Source organism: Musca domestica, unplaced genomic scaffold (assembly GCF_030504385.1).
Source record: "Musca domestica strain aabys unplaced genomic scaffold, Musca_domestica.polishedcontigs.V.1.1 30, whole genome shotgun sequence".
NCBI lineage: Eukaryota > Metazoa > Arthropoda > Insecta > Diptera > Muscidae > Musca > Musca domestica.
In genome coordinates, this window is record NW_026712300.1 from 8,766,360 (window position 1) to 8,789,685 (window position 23,326).

Consider the following 23,326-nt stretch of genomic DNA (forward strand, 5'->3'; position numbering starts at 1 on the left):
TTATTCTAGTTTTCTGTGTCATCAGAAATTACTTAAGAACTGCGTGAGAATTTGGGAAAAAAAGTACAACAAACAAATCAATTCTTTCTACCTGTAAAAATCTGGATCATTTTCTCACAGAAAGGATCCAAACTCTGACCTACTTGCGTGATATTAGAGGCATCGATTACGCCGAACCTCTAAACAATGGTAAATGTTCATTTTCAGCGAATGGTGCAACGAATACATCATATTCCGTCACGGCCCGAAGTGCCTCTCATTTCTCAAGGTTACCTTGTAAATCTCCACCTAAATAATGTGCGCTTTGTTCACGACAAAGGCATTATCTAAGAATTTGTCACAAATTCCTTAGTCTTTCAGTTCCTGAAAGAGTCCTCACAGTTAAGATACATTTGAGTTGTCTTAATTGTTTGTCTCACAGCTATGCAACAGCATTTACAACTGCGCCATATGCAATAAACGGCAACAGAAGAAGTCTAGATCAGGTAATTTTACCTACTACTTCTACCAGTAGCACAGGGTCTTCAAGCCGACTGGTATTTCATTCCATCCAGAGCAGAAAAATATTTTTAGGCACAGATATGGTCCATATTGTGAACGAAGGTACTACGAACCCAGCTAGAGCCTCGAAAGATCCTGCTTCAGAAGCATCTTTTGTTTCTGAACGTATGCAAAAAAGATTGGATATAGGCGCGAATAACGTTCAAACTTCAATCTCGGGGGTTAGTGGGTCTGTTTCCCAAATTTCCCGTAAGCAATATCCCATTCGCATAAGTTTTGCTACGCAGACAATGGATAAGAATACTCTGTTTTTGCCGAAAATTGCAGAAAATCCGCAATGACATGACACCCAAAGATCCTGCTACGGGGGCTTGTACAAATGTGTTAGGACCATTAACATTACAGAACACCGTCTTCGGCTGAATCATTACTTGTCAAATGCCTAACTCCCATCTACAACCTCCTATTTAGAGATTTTACCTAGATTAGGATAAATAACTGGGGACTTTGAGTCACGTTTGCTCACATCTTTCCCTACGGACGCATTTTCCATACATGTTTAAAGTATAAGTCAGTTTTTCTACGGAAAACACAAAGATTCATTCACCTACACTTCGTCCTCCTACTTGCAACGCAAATATTGCTGTTTTCATTTGTTACACAAATAACTTTTAATCCACATAAACAATTACTATACGGCCATCTGTACTTCGTTTTCAAAGAAGCATCCCGTATTGTTCATATGGCATTCTTGGAATGCTAAATCTTAAAGGAGATGCTTCACATCTAAAATTATTTCTTTTGCTGGATCACTGGTCCACATCTCACCAAATATAACCAAATATGAGGGGCGAAATTTAATATTGAAGACAGCACTTTCATCCGACAGCGATTTTAATTCATCTTCCACTCCTACGGCAGATGAATTACGTCAAGTCTCCTCTCTACTTTTTCGCTGCACAATTTAGAAAAATATAGTTTGATGGCCGCGTTAGAGTTTCGAGGCATCGAGCTATACAGTTCCTATCTACATTTTCGCTTCCTCTCTACCTTTCATATGAGTTGGAAAATTTAGAATGATGGTTGCGACAATGGTGTGCGGATTACGTCCCAACGATCACTGGAGTTCCTCCAAGAGATATCAGTGGTTTCGCCTCATTGGACTCGACGAGTCCAACTTTCAAACGATCAGGACATTATCGATGCATTGCACGATCTTGCTATTCGAGTTCTTCAGTTTTCATTATACGATTGCACGGTTTTAAATTTGTCATTTGAAGTTCGTATTAGGTACTACAGCATAAAACATAAAATGACCCCTGTAAGTCCACGTCTTCTATAGCCCCCATATAACGGTACCGCCCGACATTCGGTATTTTGATGATGCAAGCGACATTATTTACCGGAATTGCTTCAAATTTGGTATTTAAAGTTCGTAATGGATACTACATTCTAAGACAGAAAATCAGCCATGTAGGCCCACGTCTTCGTATAGCCCCATATATCGGCACCTTCCTATATTGGGTATTTTGATCATTTTAGCGACATTATTTACCGGGCATATTCTCCCCAGAAGTTATTTTAAAAGTAACTTCTATGACAAAAAAAACTTTTTTTACCCAAGTAATAGACGTGGAACCAAAGAATTAAATAAAACTATTTTTTTTTTTTGAAAAAAAAAATTCTAAATCTCCTTTTTGTTATAGAAATTATTTTTAAAGTAACTTCTGGGGAGAATATCCCAGACAAAAAACAAGGCAAGGGTGGCTCTTTCCGAAACCTAGGTATTCCGTGCCTTACCCCCTGGTAAGCATTACCATCGTTCTCCACTAAGAGACAAACGTTGTTTTTATAAAAACAACAATAAAGTTATTAAGCCTGACCATTTTGCAACAACAAAATAATATAATATTTTGTTGTTGCAAAATGTTCAGGCTTAATAACTTTATTGTTGTTTTTATAAAAACAACGTTTGTCTCTTAGTGGAGAGACAAACAAGCCAACACTGTTCTATTAATAGACAAGGCACGGTCGACGAAGAGTTTTTGTGGTGTAGGGTATTAACTAACCGAACTTGATGTGTTCTTACTTGCTTTATTTGTCAAGAGCGTATACCTAAAAAAAAGTATAGCGTTATGGGAGCAGCTATATTTTTAACCTTTGTAAAAGTCGTTATCAAGCGTTGTTGCATAGGCCTTCTCCAGCTTGTCGCCTATACCATTGAACACAGTCCTTTCAAATGAAATAATTCCTCTACATATGCCACTTCACTTCGCATCAGTTCTCCTGTTGATTCATTCACATTTGTTAAAACCAGCATGTTTGTTCTTTCAAAAATTTCTGGAAATCTCCCATCATTCGCCCTCAGTTCAGACATCGCTTCTCGTTTGCCTAGTATTCGCTTTGCTGATTATATTTTTTTTTAATACTAGACCTGTCGATTTATTGTTGGGTCTGGTTTGTATCCGCAAATTTTGAGAGAAGGAACGCAAATTAATATTTTGGGTTCCTTGTTAGCCCAAAACATGAGGTTCGGCTGGATTTTGATTGGTCCCATGTCATGTTCTTCAGTCCAGGTCTTTGCGACTGTGTTGGATTTTGCTGAGGAAGAGCCTCTCAGCAAAACACTAGTCCGGTTTCGGGAACTCGAAGAAGTGCCCGAATTGAAACAAGGTTCACTATCGGAAATGTTTTGTAAGAGGAACTATTGTGCGCGACCGTGCAAGATTCAGAAGGCTGTTATGTAGTGACGCAGCCTTTCCAATCCGAATTTCCACAAACATTGCAATTGGGGGGCCCTCGTAGTTAAATTTTCTCAATCGTTTTTCGGTCGGAAAATTCATTCTTTTGTAGAACTTTGAAGACTTGTTAGAGTTTTTGGCTTATGTTTTTCGTTTTTACAATGACTGTCACTCTTCGCACGTTTGCCTCTACTTCTTTAGAACCCTTCGCATATCCATTATTGCTCAAACACGTGCTTTGCTGAGGACCACAAGTCTATTACTCCAAAGTTAATTTCTTTTACTTAACCCTTTTTTGGACTAAGACGGTGATATGCGCCTTAATGGCCATTTAAGTCTCCAACGCTGTCATACACGAAACGTCAACCATTAATATTGGCGTAGTCTTGACGATTTGTTCTCTTGCTTGAAGAATTTGTGCATGCTATTTCCACCTATCGATTCCGCAGATAAAATATCTTATTTGGTTTGTTCTCTATCGCTGTAAAACGTGTATTCTTGAGGAGGAGTGCTCGAGCACTGAAATCATGGGCGCTCTTCCCCAGGAGTGGAAACAATGGAGAAATCGTACACTGAGCCATATAATAAATAAAAGGAATGTAGAAGTATACATTTAAATCCCAATATCATTCTTGAAAATATAATTGGCTTAATTGTATTTAAACTTAATACATTTGAAACTCACAAATATTCATACAACTTTGCATACCAAATTTTGATCGAATCTTCTCAGGTCGAAAAGATTCGGAAATTGGCATGTTTCGAGGCTTTACACATTTTTGAAGTAGATTTTGTGCGGATTGTAACATGTTTAATGTTTCTGTGTACATTTTGAGTCCTTTCTGAAACGGATTTTCGGAATTTCCGAAAACCCTTTGTGCAAAATAAATATATCTACAAAAAAATTTTAAAACAATATCTCTTCGTGGTTGCTTCATAGTATTGAAATGGTATGTAATTTTCTCCCGTTTAATACAAATTTTCAAAATGTGTTTCCGCAAACTAGCTTTGATTGAAATTGAAAGTTTTATGTTATGCCATCAAATATTCTATCAATGTACTGCATACCTGATTAACACTTGATATTTTCTCCCAAGCTTTGTTTTAGAATTTGTATACCCTTCACCATCGTATGGAGGGTATATCAGGTTTGTCAATCCATAACACCTCAAAATATACATTTTGGACCCCACAAAGTATATATTCTGGATAAGCATAACATTCTATGTCGATTAAGCGGTGTTCGTCTATAGCCTACCGAACAAAACGAAGTAGGTTGATAAAATTTTAGTCAATTGTAATTTATGTAGGGAGGTACCATTATATGGTACCTCCCTATTTTCGGTACATTGTTGATTTTAGCGACCTTATTCACCGAATTTATTTTAAATTTGGTATTTGAAGGTCTTAATGGATACTAATGCGTAAGACAGCAAATTGTCTGTGCAGGTCCACATGTTGGTATAGCCCTATATAATGGTACTTCCCATATTCCGAATTTTGATTACTTTAGCTTCATTTTTTTTATTTTTCTGTTCAAGTTTCGCATTTGAATATTGTAATCGCCAATGGCAAAAGTAATGTAGCATAGTGTCTACGTGTAATATTGGACCAGAGAAATCAGTTATAATTTACGCAATCGCAAAGTGAGGCTTCATGCGTTGAAGAATTTTCCTAGCCTTGATGGTAATTTATCTTTTTTGTTTGCCCCATGTCGAGGTGAATATTAGTTGAAGGGTTTGCTAATATCCTGTTTCGAAATTTTGCTTATATGTTATATGTCAAAATTCTAAATATTTCAAGGTTTGTTTGGTGAGTTTTTTTCCAGGAGTTTTACATTTTCATTCCATCTATAAATTTTTGCTGGTGCTGTATTCCGTGAATTTGCAAATTCAACTATGTATCATTCTGACATTCTTTTCTATATATTACACTTATTTGGGTCTACCACACCTTCCAAAAATATATTGATATCTCTTCCATCGATGTAGTGTAATTTGTCTTCCATATAACAAAGTACCTCCAATAAACCACCCAAAAACTCCGTATTAGCCAAACGTTTACAACAGATCCCACATGAGGTCTAGTTTAATACATAATGGGTCCTTTATACATTCCAACTATTTAACTCATATACAATTTTGAACGTGTTATCTAACATTTTTTTGGGACCTCTTTCATCTCTTCACTCGAACACAGTGTCTCGAAAGATTTGTTAGGAATATACAAGGAAATTTGATCTCTCTGTGATCCGAACTAAGTGAACAATGCTTCAATTCAAACCCGCACGCAAGCGTTTAGGATGGCTCATTTTTCTGAACGTGTAGCAACGATACATTGGTGGGACCAGAGCAAAAATAACACGTTTTATTGCGAAAATCTGAAGTTTCCATCATCACCAGGATAAACATGACATACGTAACCTAGTCTCCAAATTGTTTGTGGTAGTTGTTTTCGCCATCGAATACCAAATTGTTTCGTAAGTTCTTTGACTCTACGATACCGTTTCATTAGTCTTAGTGGAGCTTCTCCGATTGAGGATTCAGGTGGAACTAGGAGGGAAAAACCTATGAGAAAATGACCGGAGTAAGAGCAATTATTACGCATGTTTCCGGAAATTACTTTTAACTGCTGTTTCCCTGAGTCACTTCTTGAAATCCGATAGAAGAGCGAAGTGAATAGTTATTAACCGCATAAGAGTTTTCAAGTTCCATTTTTATATCTGGCGATGCGACCACGAAATTTGTCCCATGATCCGAAATTTAGGAACTAGGGATACCGTGAAGAGCTATGAAACGTGAAACGCTGCTAAAAAGGATGCCCTAGATAAGTTCAATGTTGCTTCTAGATGAATAGTTTCCGTGGCGAAGCAAACGATGACACACACATAACCTTTAGTAATTTTACACGCCCTTTCAGTAAACGATTTTATTTCAAAAGGGTCGAAGGAGAGCAGCTCGTACGGCTGGAATAAGAGTTTTTATTCTCGGGGCCAATACTCGATACGAATAATATTCAACATGAATTAATTGATAATACGCAAAATGATGATGAATGTTTCCACAAAAATGAGCTTGTTGTAATTTGTTTCTCTGCGAAACGATATTTTCTTGATGAGTAGAATGAATTGCGAAGATAAACCTAAATACATATGAGAGAATCCCCAGAGCTTTTTCACGAGAAGATAGTGCTTTAAGTGTTTTGTCAGATTCGGACAAGAATGCAAAATGGGATCGTATACCACGATATTCTAAATGTGTTTCCAATTTCAGATGACTTGTCATCCTCCTTTGTGACGAATCTATTTACAGAAATTCCTGGCCATGCCACCATATTACAGAGTAATTCTGTCCGAAAGATTTATTCAGTTCCGATTTCCTATGTCGGTGTTTCCATTTTTCACTGTTTACCATTGAACCATTTTCCATTTACAACCAAGGTTGTACATGGGGTTTTTCGCAACCACGACGAAACAATGAAAGATTCCGTCCAGCAATTGAGTGTGCTAATAGGGATTTAAATTTCTCTCATACCGATTTTAGAAAACCTGAAGGCAAAACCGCACCGCATGGTTCTAAACGAATTAACGATAGAAGATTGCTTAAATTTCGAAACTGTGAATATCGCGACTTCATTCAAAAAATTACGAATAACTTTGACGGATTACCCGATCTCGAAATGGAAAATTTGAAAGTTTTCAAAAGACATCTGACGAGTAATCAAATTAATGGGGAGATTTATTGAAAATATGACAGCCTAGTTGGATCACCCATGAAATAATGGAAAATAATCATAGGTTGCCCACACCATGTCATGGAGGTGTTCACAAAACACTATTTTATTGATCAAACACAACCATGTAAGTCAGAAAATATATTCTTAACTGTCAGGTATGTCAAGAGGGAAAATCTAGTCATTGAAATGCAATGCCTTCGTTAGGAAAATGAGTAGCAACAAATAGACCCTTTCAAAAATTGTAAATCGATTTCTTAGGAAAATACCCTAAATCGGAAATGGGCAATGCATATATATTTATATTAGTAGATCATTGCACAAAATTTTTAAGGTTGGAACAATCTCAGGAGCATTGATGAATCTTTGCGTGTCTTGGGCTGGGATATAATGGCTGAGACCTCCTCTTGTTAAAAATGGTTGGGTTGGCCAGAATCAAATTTCAACTATCCCAATGCTGCAAATAGTCACATGTCACATGTATTCGAATCGGAACATCCCTTTATTCCTTCTTTTGTTTAGAAACCTTTTGTAGCCGTTGTTATTCCACAAATCTCCGTCAGTTGACCTTTGTTCTAATCTATTTAACTGTAGGATATTAGCCAACCTAACCTTACTATCTACCTCGTCATGAGGCATATAAGAAACTACAGTAAATCTAAGTAGGTATTTCAACGCATAAAGAGTCACTTCAATCAAAGATAGCGTAAATTATAACTGATTTCTCTGGTCCAATATAGCACGTAGACAATACTCTAGATTACTACAATCATGTCCTATAAAAATGTGAAATGAAAAATTTTATAACGAATGTCAAATTTCTAAAGATAAGTAGTTTTCATTACACTGTCGTAGAACAAGAATCCAAAAAAAAAAAAAACCTAAAAGAAAACTTGGGAGATAAAATCGATTTCTAATCAGCTACGCAGTACATTGATAAAATATCTGAAAACATAACATAAAAGTTTCAATCAAACATATCTGTAAAAAATAATACATATTTTACCATTAATTGTTGTATAAACGTAAAACTATTGTAAATAAACATGCCACATTGCTCGCGAATCTATCATTCGAAAAAAGCTATAGTTATATAATTAGCCACAGTATTGCCGAATGTGTTTATATATGGTTACAGAGTTAAAAATATTAATATTTGGAATTTAAGTTTGTATGGGAGAAAGTCTATAAATTAATGAACTTTTACAGTATTCTACCAACTGTACGAGTACTTATGATCTCGTCAACTGGATAAAAAAAGTTTTTTTTGTCATAGAAGTTATTTTTAAAATAACTTCTATAGAGAATATCCCAGACAAAAAACGAGGGAACTGATGAGGATTGGTGGCTCTTGCCGAAACCTAGGTATTCCCCGCTTTACCCCTTTGTAAACATTACCATCGTTATCCACTAATAAGCAAACGTTATTTTTATAAAAATAGCAATAATGAGATTAACCCTGACCAAACATGCCAACACTGTTCCAAAAAAATTTACGTTGCAGTTCTGTATTCTTCGGCTGCATTTGTTTTTCTAACAATACATTATGTGTCCAAATTAACATTTATTATTGGTTTTGCTTCTGATTTGCTTTCAAAACGCCAGTCACTCAGTTCGATCTGTTCATCCCAGCTACTACTGCTGTGCTAAAATTGAATGCAACCTTCAGGTCCAAACGGCATGAAGAGCTCCACGTTTTCATCCTAGAATTACAAGGAGCTGACGTCTGAACACTATGGGATAATGTTAAATTCCAATTTAAAACGTGCCTGAATAATCTATATGATGATAAAAATTCTAATGAGGACGACATTTCAGCAGCCGACATCAAATACCATGTGGGTTATAAATGTTGTAGCGTGCATAAACAGAAAGCTAGGTGAATTACGGACCTCGCCTAAGTCACCTGTAAAAGTAACTTCCCCAAAATCTAATATAAGTAACACCTCAATACCTCGTTCCGATGATACAGGGACCATATCGAATGTTCCGCATCGATCCGAAACTTCCAAAAATTGGTCACACGTTGAATTACCCTGTGACATCGAAGTTTTCAATGCCGATTTTCTTTCCTGGCCTAGGTTCAGGGAGTTATTTTTAGCCATTTACATCAACAATAGCGGCATAAACGATATTAAGCTTTATACCATTTGGATAATAAAATCAGTGGCTATGCTCATGAAATTGTGTCCAAGTTTACGCTTACACACGAAAAGTCTAGCTTAGCATTTTGGTGAACAACTAACTAAAGCTCCTTCACGACCTTCCAGTTTTAGACAAAGAAACTAGTGTAGGGTTAATGAAATTACAAAGAGGTATAAACGGGTGTATTTCGTCCATGTCCAACTATGATGTGCTGACCAAAAATGGGATCTTATTCTAGTTTTCTGTGTCATCAGAGATTACTTAAGAACTGCGTAGCTCTTTGGGAATAAAGCATAAAAAATAAATCTAATCGGTCTTCGTATGAATATTTGATCATTTTCTCACCTACTTGCGTGATATTAGAGGCATCGATTACGTCGAACCTCTAAACAATGGTAAATGTTCCCTTTCTGCAATACATCATATTCCGTCAAAGCCCGAAGTGCCTCTCATTTCTCAAGGTAACCTTGTAAATCCCTGCCTAAATTATGTGCGTTTTGTTCACGACAAAGGCATCATCTAAGAATTTGTCATAAATTCCTAAGTCTTTCAGGTCCTGAAAGAGTCTGCACGGTTAAGAAACATTTGTGTTGTCTTAATTGTTTGTCTCACGGCCATGAAGCCTCTAAATGCAGCAGCATTTACAACTGCACTATATGCAATAAACGGCATCACACGCTGTTACACATCGAGGCCACGACTCAATCGTATTTAGAAGTCCAGATGAGGTAATTCTATCTACTACTTCTACCAGTATCACATTAGGGTCTTCAAGCCGACTGGTATTTCATACCATCCAGAGCAGAAAAATATTGTTAGGCACAGCTATGGTTCATACTGTGTGCGAAGGTACTACATACACAGCTAGAGCCTCGAAAGATTCTGCTTCAGAGGCATCTTTTGTTTCTGAATGTATGCAAAAAAGATTGGATATAGGCGCGAATAAAGTTCAAGCTTCAATCTCGGGGGTTAGTGGGTCCGTTTCCCAAATTTCCCGTAAGCAATATCCCATTCCCATAAGTTTTGCTACGCAGACAATGGATAAGAATACTCTGTTTTTGCCGAAAATTGCAGAAAATCCGCAATGACATGACACCCAAAGATCCTGCTACGGGGGCTTGTACAAATGTGTTAGGACCATTAATAGCACAGAACACCGTCTTCGGCTGGATCATTACTGGTCCAATGCCTAACTCCTATCTACAACCTTCTATTTAGAGATTCTCCCTAGATAAGGGTAAATGACTGGGGACTTTGAGTCACGTTTGCTCACACCATTCGGACGCATTTTCCATACATATTTAAAGTATAGGTCAGTTTTTGTACGGAAAACACAAAGATTCCATCACCTACACTTCGTCCTCCTACTTGTAACGCAAATATTGCTTTTTTTATTTCATACACAAATAATTTTTAATCCACATAAGCAATGGCTATACGACCATGTGTACTTCATTTTCAAAGAGGCATCCCATATTGTTCATATGGCATCCTTTGAACGATAAATCTTACAGCAGATGCTTCGCATCTAAAATTAATTCTTTTGCTGGTTCATTGGTCCACATCTCACCAAATATAACCGAATATGAGGACCGAAATTAATATTGAAAACGGCACTTTCATCCGACGGCGATTTTTATTCATCTGCCATTCCTACGGCAGATGAATTACGTCACGTCATCTACGCCTCCTCTCTACTTTTTCGCTGCAAATGTAGAAAGATATAGTTTGATGGCCGCGATAGAGTTTCGAGGCATCGAGCTATACAGTTGAATAACGTACTCCGGTGTTGTGGTCACACTGACCCCAAGATCGTTCCTATTTACATTTTCGCTTCCTCTCTAACTTTCGTATGAGTTGGAAAATTTAGAATGATGGTTGCGACAATGGTGTGCGGATTACGTAGCATAAACAACACGGAACAACGATTTGATTGTTGCGCTGATCCCTGAAGACTACGGCATACACAACGAATGAGCAGAACCATCTTTGGAGAAAATGCAAATGAAATGTTGCAAAGGCCGGCGGAATGTTTAGTTTCAAACTTAATTTTCATTAAATTGCGTTAATATTACATATTGTAACACGAGTGACTTTTCTTCTCCTTAGGTAATGTCTACTAACTCTTAATACGAACTTGTACTTCGTACATAATGTCTAAAGTAATGACAATTCCTATGGAGTGACGTTTTGTAATTGCCGCCTTTGTAGTATTCTACCGACTCTACGAGCACTAACAAGCATAGGATTACGTCCTACTACCAAAAACCCTTTGTACGAAGGTAGTGTTGTTCCACGAACAACCACCCTTTAAAAATATACAGTCCACTGCTCAATTGGAAAAAATATCAATTCATTGTGTTTTTAGTTTTATCCAATTTCCTTTATTTTCATTTTGCTCCGCAAACAGTTGCATATCTGAATTTTTGAACATAGGAAGTTATGTGATAAAAAGCAATTTGTGGAAACATATTTCGAAAATTCGTGTTAAAAGTGTACGAGAAAATTACATAACTTTTTAATAATATGAAGCGACCATAAAGAGATATAGTTCTAAATCTCAATCTCCCATCTTTCCGTCCTGAGAAGAATCGGTGTAGCCCCCATATAACGGCCCACCCGATATTCGGTATTTTGATAATTTTAGCAACATTATTCCCGGAATTGTTTCAAATTTGGCAGTTGAAGTTCGTGACGGATATTACACCCTATGACAGAAAATTGTATCTGCATGTCAACGTTTTTATATAGCCCCCACATGATGGTACCCCCCATGATTTTAGCAACATTATTTAAAGAATCTTTTTCACCGGAATTGTTCGTAGTAGATACTACAACCTAAGACAGGAAATTGTCTGTGCAAGTCCACGTCTTCGTATAGCCGCTATATAACGGTACCTACCGACATTATTCACCAGAATGGTTTCAAATTTGGTAGTTGAAGTTCGTAACGGATACTACACCACGTTTTTATATTGCCCCATATGATGATACCTGACTATATTCGGTATTCTGATAATCTCAGCTACATTATTCGCCGAATATTTCTTTCAAGTTTCGAATTTGAATATTTTAATGGCTTATGACGAATGTTGCCTATGCAGTTGCACATCGTCGTATAGACCCTAATATAACGACTATATTCTCTATTTTTAAGATTATAAAATAATTTTTAATGGATTTAATTTTTTGAGAATTGCCAAATTCTTTCCATATAGTGGAGGGTATTCAAAGTTCGGCCGGGTCGTACTATTAAATTTTTTATACCCTCCACCTTGGAAAGGAGGGTATATTAACATGATTTGTAACATCTTTAAATGTTCATCGTAGACCCCATAAAGTATATATTTTCATAATCAGCATAAAATTATAAGTCGATTTAACGATGTCCGTCTGCCTGTCTGTCCGTCTGTTGAATATCTGGCAGAACAATTTGTACTGTATATAGGATGATTGGTGTTGAAAATGAGATATATCGGTCCACGTTTTGCTATAGCCGGTATATAAAGTTACCTCCCGATATTCGGTATTTTGCTGATTTTCGCCACATTTTCTCCAAAGAATTGTCTAAAATAATGGGTTCTAGTTTCACAGCCGGAAAATTGCATGTATAGGTCCACGTTTTGGTATCGACCCCATATAAGGGTACTTCCTAATATTCGGTATTTTGATGATTTTTGCCACATTTTTCCGCGGATTTGTCTAAAAATGTGTATTTGTGGTCAGAATGGGTTCTGGCTCGTATGGTTAAACATTGTATGTATAGGTCCACGTTTGGGCCCCATAGCCCCCATATAACGTTACCTCCCGATATTCAATTTATAATAGGTTCTAGCCCGGTGGCACAACATTGATTATTTAGTTCCACCTTTTGCACATATAACTATACCCACCGATATTCGGTATTTTGATAATCCTAGTCACATTTACCCACATATTTGTTTCAAATTTGGTATTTTAGAAGATGTGATAGATAGATGATAAATTTGCATATAAAGGTTTCCGTTTTGGTATGGCCCCATATAACGATCCCAATCACTTTGAAAAATTTGACTGCATTATACGAAAGCTTAAGGTGAAACAAGCTTGAATTCAGATACTTTAATATGTTTCCTTTACCCTTAGGTGGATTATATTGGTCTGGGGCTGGATACTTGTTCTACGATAGTGAACACTTAATCAACTATATAAATTATATAATATTTAGAACGTATTAACTAAAGTTTTTGACGGGTCCTCTTCTACCTCGTCAACAACAATAAAATCCACAATTGTGGGATTAAGCCCATCTATTTTGCAAAACCAATATGCCTTCGGGATGCCGTACAAGAATGCAAACACTGGTTGAGTCAGGAATCTTCGATATTTTGATCAGCGAAAACAATCGAGAAATCGTAAGAACATATGTATATTAAGACATAAAATAAATTAAATGGATGTTGAAAATATGTAACTAAATAGAGGAATAAATATAGAAAGTATACATTTAAATACCAATATAATTACTAAAAATAAAATTCGCTTTACTATATCTTAACTAGATACATTTGAAACTCAACAAGTAAAAAAGCAGTAAGTTCGACCGGGCCGAAGTTTGAATACCCTCCACCATTTGGGACGAATTAGAAAATTTAAAAAAAAAATAAAATCCATTAAAAATTCTGCTAAAATCTTTAAAATATCTTATATCGGAAGTTGCCGATATATGGGGGGATAAACGATACTGTGGACGTATATAGACAAATCTATGTCGGGGGACATATAGCTCACAAAGAACTCCTTGTGTAGAGCTTCAGATAATTCCGTTGAATTATAAAGTACTCACAAAGAACTTCTTGTGTGGATTTTCAGACAATACTATTGGAAAATGTGGCTAAAATCATCAAAATACCGAATATCGGGGGGTACCGTTATATGGGGGATATACTATATCGTGGACCTATATAGACAAATCTATTTTAGGGTATAAAGTACTCAAAAAGAACTCCTTGTGTAGAATTCCAGATAATTCCGTTGTAAAATGTGGCTAAAATAATCAAAATATCGAATATCGGGGGTAATATTATATGGGGGCTATACGATATCGTGGATCTATATAGATAATTCTCTTTCGAGGTATAAAGTACCAGCAAGTAACTCCTTAGTTGGATTTTCAAACAATTTCGTAAAAAAATGTGGGTAAAATCTTCTAAATACCGAATATCGGGGGTACCGTTATATGGGAGATATACGATATCGTGGACCTATATAGTCAATTTTCTCTCAGGGAAAAAATTCTCACAAGGGACTTCTTGTGTGGAATTTCAGACAATTCCATTGAAAAATGTGGCTAACATTATTAAGATACCGAATATCGGGGGTACCGTTATATGGGGGTACTGTCTTCGAACTTGACCTGCCTGCAGACGAAAGAGAGATCTGTGCAAAATTTTAACTTCCTATCTTAATTCATTTTAACTGTAGCGTTATTACAACAGACGGACGGACAGTTCTAAATCGTCTTAGAAAAATATTGAGACAACTCTGTATACCATGCTTCGAGGCTTTACACATTTTTTAAGTAGATTTTGGCGGATAGTATATATTTAATTTTTCTTTGTATATTTTGAGTCCTTTTCGAAACAGATTTTCGGAATTTTAGAAAACCTTTTGTGCACTATAAGTAATCATATGTACAAAATTTTAGAACAATACCTCAACGTGGTCGCTTCATATTATTAAAAAGGTATGTAATTTTCTCCCGTTAAATACGAATTTTCAAGATGTGTTTCCGCAAACTTTCTTTAATTGAAAGTGAAAGTTTTATGTTATGTCATCAAATGTTCTATTAATGTACTGCGTACCTGAATAAAACCCAATCTTTCCTCCCAAGTTTTGTATAGGGATTTTATACCCTACACTATAGTATGGAGGGTATATTAAGTTAGATAATCTGTTTGTTACACATCGAAATATACATTTTAATATTAGACCCCAAAAGTATATATATTCTTGATCAGCATAAAATTCTATGTCGACTAAGCGGTGTCCGTCCGTCAGTGGAAAAAACTCTAGCTTCCGAACGAAATGAAGTACGTTGATAACATTCTACTCATATGTAAATTATGTAGGTCCACGTTTTGGTATAGGCTCCACATAACAACATTATTCACCGGAATTGTTTCAAGTTTAGTATATGAAATTCGTAATGGCAAGTTCACGTTTTATTATAGTCTGTAAATAATGGCACCTTCCGCTATTCGGTAGTTTCAGGATTTTAGCGACATTTTTCACCGGAATTGTTTGAAATTTGGTATTTGAAGTTCGTAACGGATACTACAGCCTAAGACAGAAAATTGTCTGTGCAGCTCCACTTCGTATAGTTCCCGTATAACGGTACCTACCGATATTCGGTATTTCGATGATTTTAGCGACAGTTTTCAACGGAATTATCTGGAATTCTAATTCTCCCTAAAAGAGATTTGTCTATATAGGTCCACGTCTTCGTATATCCCCCATATAACGGTACTTCCCGATATTCGGTATTTTGGTGATTTCAGCGACATTATTCACCGGAATTGTTTGAAATTGGTATTTGAAGTTCGTAGTGGATACTACAGCCTAAGACAGAAAATTGTCTATACATTTCCACGTCTTTGTTTAGTCCCCACATAGCGGCACCAAGCGATTTTTGGTACTTTAATTTCGTAATCGATACTACGGGCTAACATAAAAAAATTGTCTTTGCAGGTCCACGTCTTCGTATAGTCCCCATATAACTGTATTCCCCAATAATCGACATTTTGATGATTTTAGAGACGTTATTCAAAGGAATTTCACCGAAATTTGACATTTGAAGTTCGTAATAGATACTAAAGCTTAAGAAAGAAAATTGTCTGTGCAGGTCCAAGTCTTTGTATAGTTCCCATTTATATTGTATATAGGGATCAAACGCAACCGACTCTAGGGATGTGTCCACGCTAACATATTACGAAAAACAACAACTCGAGTCAAATTTCTTTCTAAGGGCGCAAGTGTACTCATGTAACAACAATGCTAGCATTAATATAGGCAGCAAAATGTGCAACAGCATATGACTAGATAAACAGAGCGCGCAAAGGTCATAACCACATTATATTTGAACTATACTAGGTTTAATAATACTATGGAAAGGGTAACATTACCACATTTAAAAACAACAATCAATACAAAACTATCTGTAACACACATTATCGCACAGCCAACACATTTAATCTTGAGGAAAAAGCACAAGTGCCAATATTGAAGACACACATCAAATTTATGTACCTGCATAGGTAACTTTTGCCATAAGCCATTACGATATTCAAATACGAAATGTAGAAAAAAGAACAAGTAAAAAAGCTGTAAGTTCGGCAGTGCCGAACTATGAATATCCTCCACCAATTGGAACGAATGTGGCAATTCTCAAAAACAATAAAATCCGTTAAAAAAAACTGTTAAAACCTTAAAAATACCGAATGTAGCTGTTACATTAGGGTCTGTACGACGACATGGACCTGAATAGGTAACTTTTGTCATAAGCTATTACAATATTCAAATGCGAAACTTAAAAAAAATCGGAGAATCATGTAGGTTATATCATCAAAATACCGAATATCGGGAGGTACCGTTATATGGGGGACATACGAAGACGTGGACCTACATGGCCCATTTTAAATACCAAAAGTTCTGCCAGATAATTTATATTTGCGTAAAATTGTATCTACATACTTCATTGCGTTCGAAAGTAAGAGTGATTTGCATAGACGGACGGATATTGCTAAATCGAAATAGACTTTTATGCTTATCAAACATATATATATATATATATATATATATATATATATATATATACACTTTTTGGGTTCTAAAATGTATATTTCGAGGTGTTACAAACGGAATGACAAACTTAATATACCCCCATACTATGGTGGAGGGTATAAAGGTCGGTGAATAATGTAGCTAAAATCATCAAAATACGAATATCGGGAGGTGCCCTTATATTGAGCCTATGCGAAGACGTGGACCAGGACCTGTAGTATCCATTACAAACTTCAAATACCTAATTTGAATCAATTCCCGTGAATAATGTCTCTAAAATCATCAAAATACTGAATATCGGGAGGTACCGTTATATGGGGGCTATACGACGACGTGGACCTGCACATTCAATTAGGCTGTAGTATTTATTACGAACTTCAAATAACAAATTTGAAACCGTTCCGGTGAGTTATGTCGCTAAAATCATCAAAATATCGAATGGGGGTGGGGCCGTTGTATGGGGGCTATACGACAATTTTCTGTTTAAGGCTGTAGTATCGATTACGGACTTCAAATACCAAATATCGGGTGGTGCCGTTATATGGGAGCTAGACGAAGACGTAGACAATTTTCTGTTGTAGGCCGTAGTATTCATTGCGAACTTAAAATACCAAATTTGATACAATCCCGGTAAATAATGTGGCTAAAATCATCAGAACACCGAATATCGGGAGCTACCGTTATATGGGGGCTATACAAAGACGTGGACCTACATGGCCCATTTTCAATAGCAAAAGTTACACATTTGAGTAACATTTTATCAACCTACTTCATTTCGTTCGGAAGCCAGAGTGATTTCCACAGACGGACGAACAGTGCTTAATTGACATAGAATTTTGTGCTGATCAAGAATATATATACTTTGTGGGGTCTAAAATGTATATTTAGGGGTGTTACAAACGGAATGACAAACTGTAGTATTCATTGTGAACTTCAAATACCAAATTTGATACAATTCCGGTAAATAATGTGGCAAAAATCATCAGAACACCGAATATCGGGAGCTACATTTATATGGGGCTATACAAAAACGTGGACCTACATGGCCCATTTTCAATACCAAAGGTCACACATTTGAGTAAAATTTTATTAACCTACTTCATTTCGTTCGGAAGCTACAGTGATTTCCACAGACGGACGGGCATTGCTTAATTGACAGAGAATTTTATGCTGATCAAGAATATATATACTTTGTGGGGTTTAAAATGTATAATTCGGGGTATTACAAACGGAACGACAAACTTAATATACCCTACTACTGTGGTGAAAGGTATGAAAATCTAGAAGTTCGTCCGGGCAGGGTGATCATGTATGTTACCCTTTCCATTTAAATTTGATGTGTGTCTAAACCTCATTATTGTCACTTGTGTTTTTTCCTCAATATTTAATGTGTTGTCGGGCTGTGCGATCATGTGTGTTATACACAGTTTTGTATTGGTTTTTGTTTTTATGTGTGGTAATGTTACTCTTTCCATAGTTTTATTGTTTTTTGGTTTGTTATTTTTGTGTTTTGGTTTTTTGTTCTCATTGGGGATGTTTGAAGCGCTTTGTGTTTGTGTGTAAGTGTGCATTGTTTGGGTTTTTCTTAAGCCATCCCTCACTCAGTATCATCCCATCTGTACCACTTGTGACACATATTATCAAAAAAGTTGTAAAAATTGTATTTGATATTATTTTTGCTCACTAAATTCAATCCATATAGGAAAACTGTTCAAAATTATTTTTGACGCCGAAGATGTACGAAGTCATTTGTAACATTTTAAGAATTACTAAGGCATTCTGATCCTAGATATTCCAGTATCCCACATGTACTTGTTGTGTTTTGGAAGATCTAAGATGAACAATATTTTGAAAAAATACATATGTGTCTGTTAGTGGAAGGTTCTTAGGTTTCCTATAGAAATGAATAGTGTTAGTATAGTACAGAGTTTTTTTTTTAATAGCTTTAGTATAAAATAAGAAATGCAATCGCAAGCATCAACATCAAATTGAAAATGGCACAAAATACTTACGATTTTTGCTACGAAACGTTCACTATTAAACGCAAATATTTAATGACATTTCATGACATTTCCCAAACGTCTGCACAAAGTGAATTGACACAGCAACCATCATATATTCCATCCCAACAAAGTGAAGGTGGAAACAAATTCTGCAACGAGTGCCATAAAGGGGTGCGAAAAATGTCGACTCACCTTCGTAGTGATGAACATCGACGTGGAATTAAACAAATTTTTAGTGGAAATTTGAACATTTTTAAAAAGTCTTTCGGCAAAAACATACTAACCGTTACGTATATTAATGCAAAAAATATTTTTCTGCCAAATGAATTATTAAGCAAAAGAATCAGTAGTCAGCTTGGTCGAAAGGAATTTTTTGAGAAATACACCTATAAAATTAAACATTGAGTTTATAGGAGAATATATTAAGCCCACAAATCAACATGATGAACCATTAACACCAGATATTAAACACAAGCCAACAAATTTTCTGTCATATGTCGAAAATGTCGTTGATAACGGAAGGTGATAATATAAGCCAAATATTCCACGATCACGCAATTCGCATAATTAATAAAATTTCAGAATTTCATGAAAGAGATTTTTGTTGGGCTTATAAAGCTCTATATAAATACAAATATAACTCATCAAGGATTTTGAGGCGAATAATGAAGATATTAGCATTAATATCTTCGGCTATGGTGGAAATCAGGTCGTTGGACCCTACTATCTAACCACAAAACAAAAGGTGATGCAAATTCATGAGGACGACAAGTTCCACTATATATTGATTATGGATATGTCACGCTAATTTAATATAGCACAGTAATATTACTATTAAATATGATAAATAATGAATATACATATATATAGGTTATTACGTTCGCAATTGACAGCATATAAAGGTAGATCAATAATTTTTAATGGTTGCATACAAAGATTCTAAACGGTAGCCGTATATGAGAAACATCAAAAGGAGCTTATTGGGTTCGTAAAGGAGATGTCAAAAGATGGAGAAAACATCATTCGTTTTAAAAACTACCACAAAAAAGAGAGAGTACCATTTGTGGTCTTCTGGATGCCGAATGTGTCCTAGAAGATTGCAATCCGGAGAACCTCAACACGAACACAGCTTCGGTAAAAGAGCACATTCATTGCGCATTTAGTTATTATATAAAATGTAGTTTTTATTAAAATCTTAGTAATTTTTATATTTATTATAGCTCCAATGCTGGGAAAAAGCAATGGCGGAATAAATCTGAGTTAAGGTTCTTAGACAGTTTTCGTTTATGTCTTCCAGTTTGGATAGTTTAGCTAAAAATCTACCTAAAACGCATTTCAAGCTGTTCGTAAACAGTTTCCAAATGATGATGAGTTCAATCTGCTAACTAAAAAATGAATACGTCGCTTTCACATTATTTCGCTCGAACTAGGGCGCCTGGCTACGATTTTGGTGGAGCGGAATTGTGTGATCACCCGTCCCAGGGAGTTTTTACCCCCGTGGACAAAAAAGTGACTACGGGGATGTTCCCCTAAAACAAATACAAATATGGAAGAAGGTAAAAAAGAAAGAAAAAGTTACGATGCAGGGTCTAAATAAACCAGTACCGGCGGGCGTTTGTGATCCAGCCGCGAGTGCCTTGGCATCTGTGGTCGAAGGTATTGCTACAAGCACGCAGCCTTCGGGCAACAAAACAGACAGTGGGTGGCGCACAAGACGATAGAAGTGAGTGAAAGCTTGGCGAATCTCACGACCAGAACGAAAAAGCTATCTGGGTCCCAACGGCGAACTCTCAAAAGGCAACAAAACAGCAAAAATGCTAAGGCGCAGGGAATTCAAAAAGTGAGCTACAAATACTCCCCCACTCCGTTGGAGGTAGGCAAGAGGATAAGGTCCCCTGTGGAACAGAAGCCGGCGAAAATGAGCAGATGCTCTGGGCAAACTATGTCAAGGACCTCGCAAAGGAGGCTGTAATAGGAATCCTTTGACCGAGGGCGACAAGGTTAGTCCCAGCACTGGAAAGGTGTGCCCAACCATGAAATCGACTGCTAACCTTGGGGTTTCCAAAAAGAAATCCCTGGTCCAACAGAAGAGAAAACGGACCGAGGAAATTGGTACGAAGCCGCTTTCTTACGCAAAGACAGCAACTTTCATAAAGACCATTTTGAAGAAGACCATTTTGGATCATATCATGGAAGGTGGAGATCCAATACCTATCGTGAGCAGCGGCATGAAAAATAATAAAATGTTCTTCAAGCTTGCTGCGCATGCCAACACTGCCGCCCTAAAAGGGGATAATCGAGAATATAAAACCCCGAAGGAAAGCGTCAGAGGATTTGGCAGCAAATTCGAGACGAAACGTATGCTCGAAGTCTTTGGAAGGCAAAATAAGACTTTGGACCTGAAGAGATGGGAAGTCTTTTACAGGAAGGAGGTAGCAGCGAGGAGGAGAAATAAGACCACCAAGCAATACAGAGGAGGGAGTCGGTGACAAAATTAAAGAATCTCACGAAGCCCGTATACTAGAGGACCAATGATCGAGGTCATCCAAATCAACCTTCATCGGAGCGAGACGGCAACCTTGGCTCTGATGAAACTAATAAATTCAGGTAAGATTCACATTAGTTTAATTCAGGAACCTTGGACAGTTTAGAACAAGATCTCTGGAGTAAACCATATTAACTACCAACTATTCTATGCCAATTCAGGGTCGTGACCGAGAACTTGTAAAATATGTCACAAAAACTTATGTTTTCTTTTCTCCCCAGAGTTCTCAGCAGTACTGAGGCTAGGGAATGGAAACATATACCTTGCGTCAGTATACCTACCGTTCGACGCGCCGACATTACGACCTGCGTCGGGACTGCAGCGACTTGTGAGCAAAACAAACCAAACAAGTAACGAAGTACTAGTAGGTAGCGATGCTAACTCTCACCACATTGCGTGGGGAAGTACTAACACCAATAAAAGGGACCAGCCTCTACTTGATTATCTAAATACTAACGACCTAATAATTCTTAACGCTGGGAATAAAGCGACCTTTGTAAACAAAATTAGGGAGGAGGTTTTAGAAAGTTTTATGTTATGCCATCAAATATTCTATCAATGTACTGCGTACCTGATTAACACTTGATATTTTCTCCCAAGCTTTGTTTTAGAATTTGTAAACCCTTCACCATCGTATGGAGGGTATATCAGGTTTGTCAATCCATAACACCTCAAAATATACAATTTGGACCCCACAAAGTATATGTATTCTTCTTAAGCATAAAATTCGATGTCGATTAAGCGATGTTCGTTTATACCGAACGAAACGAAGTAGGTTGATAAAATTTTAGTCAATTGTAAATATATGGTACCTCCCTATGTTCGGTACATTGTTGATTTTAGCGACATTATTCACCGAAGTTATTTTAAATTTGGTATTTGAAGATCATAATGGATACTACTGTCTAAAACAGGAATATACAAGGAAATTTGATCTCTCTGTGATCCGAACTAAGTGAACAATGCTTCAATTCAAACCCGCACGCAAGCGTTTAGGATGGCTCATTTTTCTGAACGTGTAGCAACGATACATTGGTGGGACCGGAGCAAAAATAACACGTTTTATTGCGAAAATCTGACATTTCCATCATCACCAGGATAAACATGACATACATAACCTAGTCTCCAAATTGTTTTTGGTAGTTGTTTTCGCCATCGAATACCAAATTGTTTCATAAGTTCTTTGACTCTACGATACCGTTTCATTAGACTTAGTGGATCTTCTCCCATTGAGGATTAAGGTGGAACTAGGAGGGGAAAACCTATGAGAAAATGACCGAACTAAGAGCAATTATTACGCATGTTTCCGGAAATGACTTTTAACTGCTGTTTCCCTAAGTCACTTCTTGAAATCCGATAGAAGAGCAAAGTGAATAGTTATTGACCGCATTAAAGTTTTCAAGTTCCATTTTTATATCTCGCGATGCGACCACGAAATTTGTCCCATGATCCGAAATTTAGGAACTAGGAATACCGTGAAGAACTATGAAACGTGAAACGCTGCTAAAGAGGATGCCCTAGATAAGTTCAATGTTGCTTCTACATGAATAGTTTTCGTGGCGAAGCAAATGATGACACACACATAACGTTTAGTAATTTTATACGCCCTTCCAGTAAACGATTCTATTTCAAAAGGATCGAAGGAGAGCAGCTCGTACGGCTGGAATAAGACTTATTACTCTCGGCATCCAATACTCGATACGAATAATACTCAACATAAATTAATTGATAATACGCAAAATGATGATGAATGTTTCCACAAAAATGACCTTGTTGTCATTTGTTTCTCTGTGAAACGCTATTTTCTTGATAGGCAGAATGAATTGCGAGGATAAACC